Raw genomic sequence first — 11,560 nt, 5'->3', positions numbered from 1 at the left:
CAATTTTATTGACTTCTAAATAATTGCTTATGAATCATCTGAAGGACTATAAAGGAAGATGTATGGCAATCATTTTCATGCCAGTGCTTTTCTCTGACTGTGGTAGGATATTAGTGAATTGTAATCAAGGGAGAAGAGCAGTTGCATGAACATCTACAGGAGCACTGGGACCTCACAGAGAGTAGAACTCATACAAAACCTGAAATTTCTTTGCTCTCTTTTTCTTGTTAGATTTTTTTGGCTTTATGTTACCTTTTTATGTTAGTATTTCTTTCCTTGAATCATTAGACTGTTATTCATGTCTCGATTATTACATCTTTGTCCACAATTTGACCCTGTAAAACTTGTACACTTTCTTACATCTTAACAGCAGTCTCAGCACAACAGAGTCCAGGCTGCACACCTAGGCTTTGGATCAGAGCCTGAATTTCCAGAGAGCTAGAAGTGGGATCCCTACTGCACTCTTCATTTTAATGGTGTCTGCACTGTAAGATGAGCATGAGATCTCTGTGCTCTGCAGAGGTGGGGTTTCTTCTTTACAAAATATATTTGTTTGTCTGTGCTGCTACTCCTGCATGCTCTCAAATTTCCCTTCTGAGAAGGTTCAAAAGATGAGGGGCAGTCTCCTAATGGAGCACAGTTCATTTCTGACCACCTGTTTTTGTGAGAGCATGAGCCACTACTGTTTACTTGGTGTCATTAAGCTGTAACATTCAGCTCTGAAAAGCTGTATTTACAGTCAGCCAAATGAAACACACGCATAAGTATATAAAGCAGAGGGCTTGTCCCTGTGGCTTTTAGAATAAAATACGGTAGTATCTTCTAAAAACCACTGAGGATGTTTGTTCCTGTTTAAATTCTGTGTTAGCCAGGAGACTGAGATACATGCAATTCTTGAGTAAAATGGCAGATATCCAATGTTCCAAGAAATCTTGCTGACAAATTTTTTATTGTGTCATGGTCTTATCTGAGTCACTTCGAAGAGAAATGAAATATCTTTCGTGTTGTATGTTATCTGTGGTGACACTATGAGCAAAATTCTAAATCTGCTTGTATTATCTCTGTGACAGGAGGTCAGTACTTTTTTTACATATTACGAATTTATGAATGCAGTACCGTAATAGCCCTGTCGCATCTCAGTTACAAAATAAAACTGAGAGCGATTTGGTGGAATTAGAATGGAATACAGTAATATAATAATAGTAATATAGTAATATTAGTAATATAATAGCACTCTGTATTCTATTACCCATTTGCAAGTCATCAGTGATGGTGTTTCAGTCTCCAAATATAACTTAAAATGCTGTTTGGCTAGGATAGTATGTGATATAAGATAGTTTGTATAGGAAAATGTTTTCTTTGCTTACATGACAGTATTAACGTGGGAATGAAAATCCTACTGACTTGACAAAATATACCCACAGTCATATATGAACTTGGAGATTATTTGAAGACTTCTGACCATTTTGAAGTGAAAAGCCTAGTCTGTCTGATCCGGTCTGGTCTGTAAAAACCTGATCTTTGCTTAGTCACTTAGAGGAGCCAGGACTTCACTGGTACAGGTTGCTGTGAATGACAAAGTTCTTATCCAGTGACTAGAAGAGTACTTGTGGCCGGAATAGCTGGCCCGGGAATGTTCCCGTCAGCTTTGTGAGGAGGAGTTATGAGTCGTCTCCAGGGATTTTCTGTGCATCACTGAGTTATGTGGCCGACTGTTTATAGACTGGACAGTTTTCGAGAAATCTGTGCTTCTCCAGTCAAATCCTGTTGCTGCCTTAGGTCAATGATAGATTTTGTAGTTTCTTTAAGGAGTCTGGGGGTTGAATACATGCTTGTCATCTTGGAAGATTGTACAGGTTGCTCATCCCATGCTTTTAACCAGCTATAGAACAAGTACTATTTACTTTGTGTGAGCAGAAGGTGGAAGGTTTGGTTAATACCTGTCTGCTCCATTAGCTGTGGTGGTGGTTTTTTGTCATTCCCTTCCTCCTCCCCAATTTGGGATTTCCCTGTGTATTCCAGAAAAGGTCTGGTGTTTTGGTTTTGAGGTTATAGTCTTTCAGGAAGCTGAAATCTCCCAGACTCTGCAGGCACACCAGTCTCTTCAGGTCCTAGAGTTATTGTTGAACCTGTGAACTGCATGCTGTGCTCAGGAAGAGAAAAAGCAGGAAGGATTTGCCTGTCCAAATATAAACTTCTGCTTTGGAGCTGGTTATCTTGGTTTCCTCATCAGTCAGTGGAGAAAAACAGGTGTTGCTGGGGTATGACCTACCCCATCCAAGGCAGTGTCTCAACAGTCATCTGGCTGCTGAGACCATCAGAAACAATGTGGTCCAAATTTCATCAAAGCAGGAGTTATTCATGCCAGGGCTAAATAATCCATGTTTTCTTTACAGGCTCAAAGCATCTTTTCCATTAGTTGAAAATTACATTATGTTTATTTGACCCATGTGTATTTCTTGACAGTAATAGATTGATTACTATTGTGACAGGTTTTCATTGTGTAATCTGTTGTTTCTTTCCCTGTGTTAATTGAACAGAGAAAGAAAATATGCATAGTTTAAGGAAGATTTTGGCTATTTTTAATGGCGTAGGTGGCCAAGTGTCTGTCTGCGTGCATTCATACTTCATCAACTGAGAACAAAACTGCAGGTTATCTGTTCATAAAAAGTCAAGAATAGCAGTCTCATTCCTGTTAAACAGTTGTTCTTATTTTAACCTTGTGCTGGCAGAGTGCAGTTTCTGAAGGACTCTGAATCTGAGTAGGGTCTTCACCACTTCAAGCAGAGAGTTTTGTGTTACAGGAAACTCTGCATGGCTCTGTCTTTGCTTTAGCTCTCATTTTCGAGTGTGCCAAAAAGGATGGTATTCAAGGGTAGTCTCAAGAGAATAATCTTTCTCAATTAACCAGGCTTGGTGAACAAATCCTGGCAATATTCCTCTTTCAGGATCTCGATAGAATACTCTGACATCTAATGTTTTTTCTAGAATATGGAATCAGACTGGCAGAATTGCTGGAGTGTTAATTTACTTGTGTCTGTCTCCTGGAGAGACAGGAAAAAAAACTGGAAAGCAGTAGTCTCCCACTGGAATCTTGGCTTGGGGTGAATAGATGAATGACATCATCTTTGTTCTGCAGTAGGGCTTGTCTGACCTTTCTTTCCTGTTGAGTTGTGAAACAACAAAGTAAACATTTAACTGAATGTGGCAGCCTGAGACAATTGGCCCTATTGTAGAAGGAATGCCAGTCCCTTTACTCTGCATAAATTCTCTTTGCTTGCAATGCTAATAGAGCTGCGGTGGAAGAAAGCCAGGCCTTTCATTGGGCAAGATCCAAGTCTAAGCAGAAATACAAGTAGTGTGTGCCTTGGTCAGTGGAAGTGTCCTGGATGCAGCAGGGCTGCCGAAGATCACCCATGGTCAGAGCCCTTTCAAAAATAGCAGAGGAAATCGATTTGCAGTACTGAAATCTTCAAAGTCCTGCCATGAGGGTTGAATATGACATAATATTTTTTACTGATAGAACAATTCCAGAATGGAATTGCTGAGATGTGTTTCTTGTACAAAGAAACTTCAAACTTTTTTCCTTGATCTCATGACACTGTCATGACTCTTCATTCCAAGCTGAGGTAGATTTCTTAGATCTGTCTCAAGTACAAGAGGTTTAAAGGTGGTATTGTAAAAATAATTTTTTACTTCTCTAATAAAGAGCTTTGTAGGTGCGACTCCAGGCTTTTTTTTTTTTTTTTTGACATACGATAGCATTACTGCTGAACTTTTGGGTTGTCTCCAGCTTCTCCAGAAAAACTACTTGAAAACTGTCAGGATCAAAGATAGAACTTTCATTACATACATACATACATATATTTTATATATGTGTATATATATGAAAAAAACCCTGACCAACCAAAAAACCCTCTTGAAGAAGAGTATTTAATTCAGTACTTCCAAAGGCACAGTATTGGAAAAATGAAGATGATTTGATACTAGTGCTTCTTACTGTGAGGTAATTATTTTGTCATTTGAAATTTGTAAACAATGTCTGGGTTTCTTCCTGAGGATTTTATCCAGCTCACACTTGTTCTTTGCCTTCATAAGTGACTGTGTAAAACTTCAGGTCTCTGTGGTGTCTGATCACAGCAGAGTATCCCATTAATCTTCTCAAGATTTAAATTCTAATTATTTTCTTTTTCAAGATCCACCTGTCAGACAAGTTTTGTTACTTAAAAAATTTAGCTCTGTACAAGTTTGAAGTGTGTGTAGCTTTTCAAGCGAAGTTGCAGAAACCTTTTGGAATCTCAAAATATGAAGGCAGTACAAGAGACAGATAAAGGTCTTGCCTCCCCATGAACCTTGTACAGAGTTGCTGATACTGGGACAGGGGAAGGGGTTTGGGGTTGCAGAACTGTGTAGAGGTGGGAAGGAAATAAAAGAGAGACTATCCTCTCCTGCACCTCTTCTCCTGGAGAGGACAGAAGGTATGTACAAGCCCAGGTGTTATTCAACTTGTGATGTTTAAGGGTTTTTTTTAATCCTGTCTTTTTCCCAGTGTTCAGCAAGTCAGTCATCTGTATGTATATGCAGCTTCTCACCAGGAACAGCTGCTCTGTGCTGCCCCGAGGACCTCTACTTTGCTTTTTGTGGGACTCTTAGAAAAGCCATTTCTTTGTTCTGTCTCCTGCAGTTCTAAAAAAGAACAGCAATTTAAATATGCTATCAGATGTTTTATGTAAGCCTAAATAATGCCTTATGGACAAGAGTATTGTTCTGAGTATATTTCTTCAGTTAGCTTTACTGTTATGAAATTTTCACAGCAGCTGCAGGCATATAGGCTCAGGATGGAAAGTATCTATTGTACAGGCTGTAACAGGACTTTCAACTGGGACGCAGACTGCCAGTTCCATAACTGTAACTTAGGCTTTAAGGAAAACATTGAGTTTCTGGGAGTGGGCTTTATACTGGTCTTTTACTCTTCAAAGGTATATAGACATGTCAATGCTACCTGAATTTCCATGAAATGAAATTATGAGATACCAAGAGGGAAAGAAGGGGATGTTAGTTTCAGTTTTCTCTTGTTAACAGGAGAAGGTTTTTACTAGAAATGAGAACTCAGTTTGTGTAAGAGAAATTTTTTTTCCCTCAATGAATATTATTCACTTGAATAACAAGTAATGAGTTCTCAAACCACCTATTTAGCATTTTTATATGTCCTAATATTTGCCTAATAATTAGCGATTAAGGTGTAATACTTAGTTCTATTTAATTTCTGTGCTAAGAGCATTGCTTGGAAAAATAAGGTTAATGACAAAGTAAGATATTTTGAATGTCATAATTTCGTGTTTCTTGTTCCTCAAAACTACCTTTTAGAGGGGTTCGAGCATTTGGTGAGGATAAGTAGCATCCCATCTATGACAATTTCTAGCAAACTGAGATGTAGTCTCAGATATACTTTCATATACATTTTGGAAGATAGGGAGCTGTTGTGCAAGAACGCTCTGAGTCAAACTTTGTCAGATTTGTCTTTCCACACTTTTTGTCAACTGGCTTCTCTGAGCAAGTGTGGCAGCTGGTCTGTTGTTACACAGGAGCCTGTTGCTGACAGGAAGTGTAAGAGAATTGTACTGGCATGAGTTGAGGACAACAGAGAATTGTAAATCAGGCAGGAGCTGCAAAATCCATTTAAATTTGGGTTCCACTAATTCTGCTACTCCCAGAGCTGCTTTCTTTGACAGATCAATAAACTCTGTTTTCTATGAAAATGGCAGCATGACAAGCTGTGTGGTATGTGTTCAATACTTCCTCCCTGGTCAAAAGAGCATCCTTTTCCTGTGGGGGGCAGGTCAGGTAGAAGTCAGTTTACAAAATCAAACTGACACAAGTGCAGCATTAGCAGAACAAAATTAGGTGGCCAGGAGAGATGTCCACTCCTAGTAGCTGTTCTAGTACATGCCTCTCTATAGCAAACTATATGCACTAAAAATGCCTTGTAGTTAATGTGTTTCAGGAGCTCAGTTTGCAAACACACACATGCACAGAGGCAACAAGAGTTTGCCTCAGGGTCACATCCAGTTGCGTCAATTTGAATGGCATTCATTCAATTCATTTGGCTCCAAAAAATATAGTTTCATTAATGTTCATCCTAAGTGCAAATTTTGGGATAGATAAAATACGTATGTTATTTCCATATTAAAGGACAAAAGTCCTTAGGAGCGCTGCACTGCATCAGCAGATCCCTTCACATTATGGCCCCAGCATCGGCGCACCAGCATTCTTACTGGAAACGCTGTGTGCGGTAATTAGCATTAGCTTTTTTAAATATGTAGAAGTAGTATTGTCCCCACCAGAACAACAAAAAATGTTGCTCAGAAAACCAGTAATCAAATATTTAGTTATTTTTGTGTAGGATAAGGAGTTTCTTATGAGGATTATATACTCATTCTTATACAAAGGTGCAGATTTAATCCAATGTTTGATGAAAGATTAAAACCACAAATTCCATTTAATAGTGGATCTCCAGCAATAAGCAGCTATGCTATTTTATGGCTGATGTCCAGCATGAGAGTTAATAGTAAGGACATATTTGTACCTGTTCCACAGTGAAGACTAACTTGAATATTGCCTGTAAGACAGGAATCAAACATTATGTGAGGAACATGGCTAAACATTATAAACAACAGCACTTAGTCTTGGAATGGATAAATTGTTTTGCAGTAATTTTGCTAATTATTGGTTAATTGGCCTAAAATTTCCCTGTAAAATACTTTATTGTAAATTCCTGATGGTCAGTCCTGGTTCCTCTATGTTACAATATTTGTTTGTTACAAATAATATGTGCATTTGGTTTGAAATAGCATCTGTCCAATACATTTATTTGCTGGTTCTTATTGTAAAATGTAACTCCACGATAGTATAGCTTTTGATTTACAGAGTTTATTCATATTTTTGGGACCTGGAAATCTCGAGGGGCCTTTTTTTTATTGTTGCATAGGTTGGTTTTTTTGTGTCTTCTGTGGGTCTGTCCTTGTCCCCTGTTCCATCCCCCTGAGTATGCTGACACAGTTTCAATAGTTTATCCATTGGATATTACACAAATGGGGCAGAGGGAGAAGCATTGAAGTGCTTTGTAAATTCTGACTGTAATACAGTAATATAAACTCTAATGATTGGTTTTAGATTGACATAGGGTTTCCAGAGCAAGGCAAAAATATATGTCTTGATTCAGTCCAAAGCATCTTCTGAACTGGCCTAGGCCAGAGAGACGAGATGTTCCACAGAGCAAAAACCATATGATTAAAGAACATGAACAAACATAAAGTATATTATTAACAAAACACTAGACTGCATTTCGTGTTGGGTTTTCTGGCCTGGTGACCCATGGAGTTGACTCAAAAAGTTAACAGAGAGACAAAGGTCCAGTCTGATCTAACATAACTAATAATCACAAAAGATTCTCTGAAGCCTTCTTTCCTGTATGGGTAGTCTTAGAAAGCTGTTCAAACTGGTCCTGTGTAAATAACCCCAGTGAGACTCTGCTCGGGAATGTGTCCTGAGAGAATGTTAAAGCTTCTGCTGAGGAGGGATTTTATCCTGGTTCACCATTCTGTATGTGTCTAGCAATTAGGCTCCCTGTTAACTCCAGGCTCCTCATGCTATCAACAATATCTTAATTTCTCCCTTGTGTTCTGACTCACATGCCTGTCAGTGCCATCCTGTCTGTCCCACTTTTTGGCCTTTTCCATTTTCAGGATGTGGCTGAATCCTCCACATCCTGATCAGCAGCTGTCTAGGCCATGATCTGTGTGGGCAGACTTTGAGTCACTCTGTTTTGTGGTGAGGGTGGAGGTAGTTGAGGCATGAGGTGAAGGGTGTTTGAAGACTTGTGGAGTGCTTGACTAGCAGCTGACAAGAAATTTTGATCATAAACAGGTAAATAAGAGGGAGTAGTCTTGTCTAGTCAAGTCTTCCCTTACAGAAGATAATTGGGAAAAAAATGAACCTCTTTTGCAGTTGATAGCATTGGGAGATTCTACTCCTGGGCGTCTGCATGCCTTTGACTCCAGAAAACCTGGAGAGATCCATGAATCTTCACCGTGTAAAAGTTTCTTCAGGAAATTCAATCAAAAAGTGTTGGAAGGGCTGTCTCTTATCCTGTCCACATGCATGCCTTTTCCTGGGAGGCTGGTCTTCTGTCCTCATCCTCTGTCAGCAGAGGGCTTTTACAAAAACTGCTTTCTGCTCTCTGGGCAATGTGTGTGAATCTCAGGAAGGGGAACATCAGGCCCATATGCATTTACTTTTTTACAAATGGACTTACGTATTTGAGATTTTCCATTTCAGGGTTGCACAAATACTATGATTTTTTCCATTGGTATTTAACGCTTTTAGCCAGAGATCTCTAGCTGTTGATTAATTCTTCTTTAGTGTTCCAGGCTCATCATATTAAACATGCATTTTAGCCAGGAGGGAAAGGAGCTGTGGAAGCAGTGGGAGTCAGATCCCTGACAGACAATGCACAGCTTTTCCTATACTGCCCATAGCATCACTCGGGAACTGTCTCCTCCCTCACAGAGATGCCAGCTGCCTTCCTATCCCATCACCACTGTTAGTCAGCAAATGCACTCCACTCTTCCAGATCCAAAGTAGAAGATATCGTTAATGTGCTTCCTCTCTCTGCTTTCTTAACTAATTCTTCATTGTTAATGCTGAAACTGAGATTTTCCTGAGGCATTGTGGGTGTGAGGCTGCTTTGAATGCAAGGAGAGGTGCTGTGGAGCAGCACGTATCGGAGCTCCAAGGGGAGCCCTGAGGTGCCTCCCCGGGAGCAGGAGCGTGAGTCCCAAGCTGCAGAACCGGGAGGGCTGGGCTGTCAGTGCTGCTCCTGCTTGAGTCACTCTTAGCCAGCAGCAGGTCAGCTGGGGGACGGCTGCAATCTGAAAGGAAAGCTCAGATCTCGCCAGCCAGCACACACGGCTCCAAGAGCAACTATCTAGATTTCATCAGCGTCTTGTATTGTCTCTCTCAGAAATAGTATTCAATTGCAAGTAATTGGTAGTGCTCTGGTTTCCTGTGGCTTTCCACCTATTCATTTGTGTTGGGTCAGCTCAACTGCTTTATAAACATGGACATGTGCTTGAAATCTGATGAGCTTGCAACAGGAAAGAAAATTGACAGTGCTTTTAGATCTCAAACACCAGAACTGTGGGGCTTTCTACTAAGCTCCGGTTCAGGTTTGCATGTAATAGTGAAATTAAAACTTGGCACTTCTTTCAGGCTCATTTAGAGAAACTGTCCCTAAGTTCTGTAAGAATTAAAGGACTAAATTATCCTTCAGTGCTTGCGTTCTTCAAAAAAAGGCAAATATGTTGGAATCCTGTAGCAGCCAAGAGGTAACAGTGAAGTCAGATGGCCTGGAAATTTTTTCATGTGTCCTCGGTATGAAAATGCCTTGAAGTTTCACAACAAAATGGCAAACATAGCTTACCATGACCTGCTTTCTAACCCTGGGACCAGATTAAATTTGAACTAGTGACAGGTATCAGAGTATTTGCTTAAGCAAACACTGTAATAGTTAAGTCTTTTGGCATGTTCAGTCACCCATTTCTACTTGATTTACATGATAAAATCTCAAGGAATGGAATAGAAACACTTTTAATTCATAAAGTAACAATCATCTAGTTCTTCGAGAATGTTCTGTCTTTATCCTGAAATGTTCTGCTGGTTTTCCTGTAAGTTAGATGGAGTAAAAAACGGCAAATTTACCATCTTAACTGTGGTTTTCTGATTGTATCCATATTAGATTAAGCTACAGTTGTGTTTACTTAATCCAAACATTTTTAAATTAAAATTGCTTTGACTTGGAGTTCTATCACTATTATGTCACAATTTTTTATTTACTAGCAGAGAAATTCTAGTCAGAGGCCATAAGTAACATTTTTATTGTGTCTTCATCTCTTCTTGCAAACCCTCCCAATTTCTTAATGACTCCTAAACTTATTCCTGTTTTTTAATAAAGTTTTCCATGGTACACACTTAGAGGTATTTTAGCTATTTCCTGGCTATTGTCTCCAAATATTTGAGAGATTATTTTGTCCCAGTGCCCTACTGCACTGATATTGAACTTTATCTTGCAGCTCAGCATCCTCCCAGCTCAGTGTTCATCTGTGAACAGAACTTTGCCACCTTTGACTTAGCTGTTCTGAGCAGTCAGTGGCTGTGGAGGCCTGTGGAGTGCCTGTGGGTTCCTGGAAACCCGAGGAGTTTGTCAAGAGTGTGATGGATGGGCTGCCAGGTGGTGCCTGGGTGGCAGCTGCTTTTGGAATGTCCTCCCTCCTGGTGCAAAAAGAGAGTTCCCTTTCCCACCTTCGGACAGGTGTTGAGCTTTTAGTTCTGGATTGTCCTGTTTGTACTTCTAGAGATCAGCTTTCTCTCTCACCTATGTAACTTGTTTTTCAATGATTTGCAGAAACTGAGTGGTGGCAATCAGATTTTCAGACATCTTGTAGGGCTCTGGGGTACTATTTAAACAACAGTCTGAGTTGTTTGTGTTAAGCTAGGATATGGTATACATCATCTTGCATTCCAGAGCAGAAATAATGATAAGAAACATCTACCTTTTCTGTATTATTGTTGACAGATTTTACCCTATGAATGTCCTAATGGACAGTCTGATTATTACAGATGTTTTCATAGATTGATGCATTTGTTTTTATACCAATGTACACTTCTGATAGTTTTTGTCTACTGGAAGGTAGGGTTGTTTTGGTTTGTTTTTTTTTTTTTTTTTTCAACGGTTCCTCACCAACTCTTACTTCTGTTATCTGTTTCCGAAGCTGGTTACGTATAGTTGCTACTATTTGTTAGCTCCTTTCTGGTTTTCATTAAACTTGAATTTCCATGATTGTCATTATGACATTTGGGACAAGTGCTTTCTAATTAAATTCAGCTCTTTTGAACTGCCCTGATTTATAGGATCTGACCAAGAAAAGACATATTTTAAATATAATTTGTGATTGCTAGAGATGCACCTTTTCCTGATGCAGATATAGTCAGCAGCTCAAGGTTTGGCCACAAACCTACTTTGTTTCTTGTTTTTCAGGTCAAAGTAACATCCAGTCAGACTTTGCATGGCATGAGGCAGAAACAGGATTTTCTAGCATGGTGAGTACTTGTAGAGTCAACAGGCTGATGATTTCTAATGACCAAGAATTCAGGAGACACTGTGTCCTAAAAAGCAAAAGGGGGTCAATAATCTGCTGAGTAAATTCTGTTTCACCTCTACAAGTTTTATAGGTGGCTTCAGGGAGGAGTTTAGGAAAGGAGCATTGAGGAATGACTTAATTTGAGCTCTCATGATGATTGAAAGGAGTACTACCAGGGGGAAGTTCACAAATGGAGTTTGAAGGAGTTGTTTAAAATTATAATATGGGTAGGGATTTAATGACAGTGTTCATGAGAAGACCTTAAATAGGGATCATGTAGCAGAGGATGTTTTTCCCTTTAGCATTCACTGTCTTTGACTTCAATTGTAAATTCTTTTGTTTTGTTACTTTGCTAGATGTAG

At 39.4% G+C, this 11,560-nt stretch overlaps 1 protein-coding gene across 4 annotated transcripts in view; it reads left to right on the top strand.

Moving 5' to 3' along the window:
* The first annotated feature begins 4,368 nt into the window (after window positions 1–4,368).
* Window positions 4,369–11,560, top strand: part of SLC45A1 (solute carrier family 45 member 1) — a 30,166-nt gene continuing 22,974 nt past the window's right edge. For all 4 annotated transcript variants that reach the window (XM_018079444.2, XM_018079443.2, XM_018079447.2 and 1 more), the window contains exons 1-2: window positions 4,369–4,478; window positions 11,096–11,157. The gene's annotated coding sequence lies outside the window, so the exon portion shown is untranslated. The remainder of the gene's footprint in view (window positions 4,479–11,095; window positions 11,158–11,560) is intronic.

Source organism: Manacus vitellinus, unplaced genomic scaffold, assembly GCF_001715985.3.
Source record: "Manacus vitellinus isolate BGI_N305 unplaced genomic scaffold, ASM171598v3 scaffold_46_pilon, whole genome shotgun sequence".
Lineage (NCBI taxonomy): Eukaryota > Metazoa > Chordata > Aves > Passeriformes > Pipridae > Manacus > Manacus vitellinus.
The sequence above is the reverse complement of the archived record's forward strand: the minus strand, read 5'-3'. Positions and strand labels throughout refer to the sequence as shown.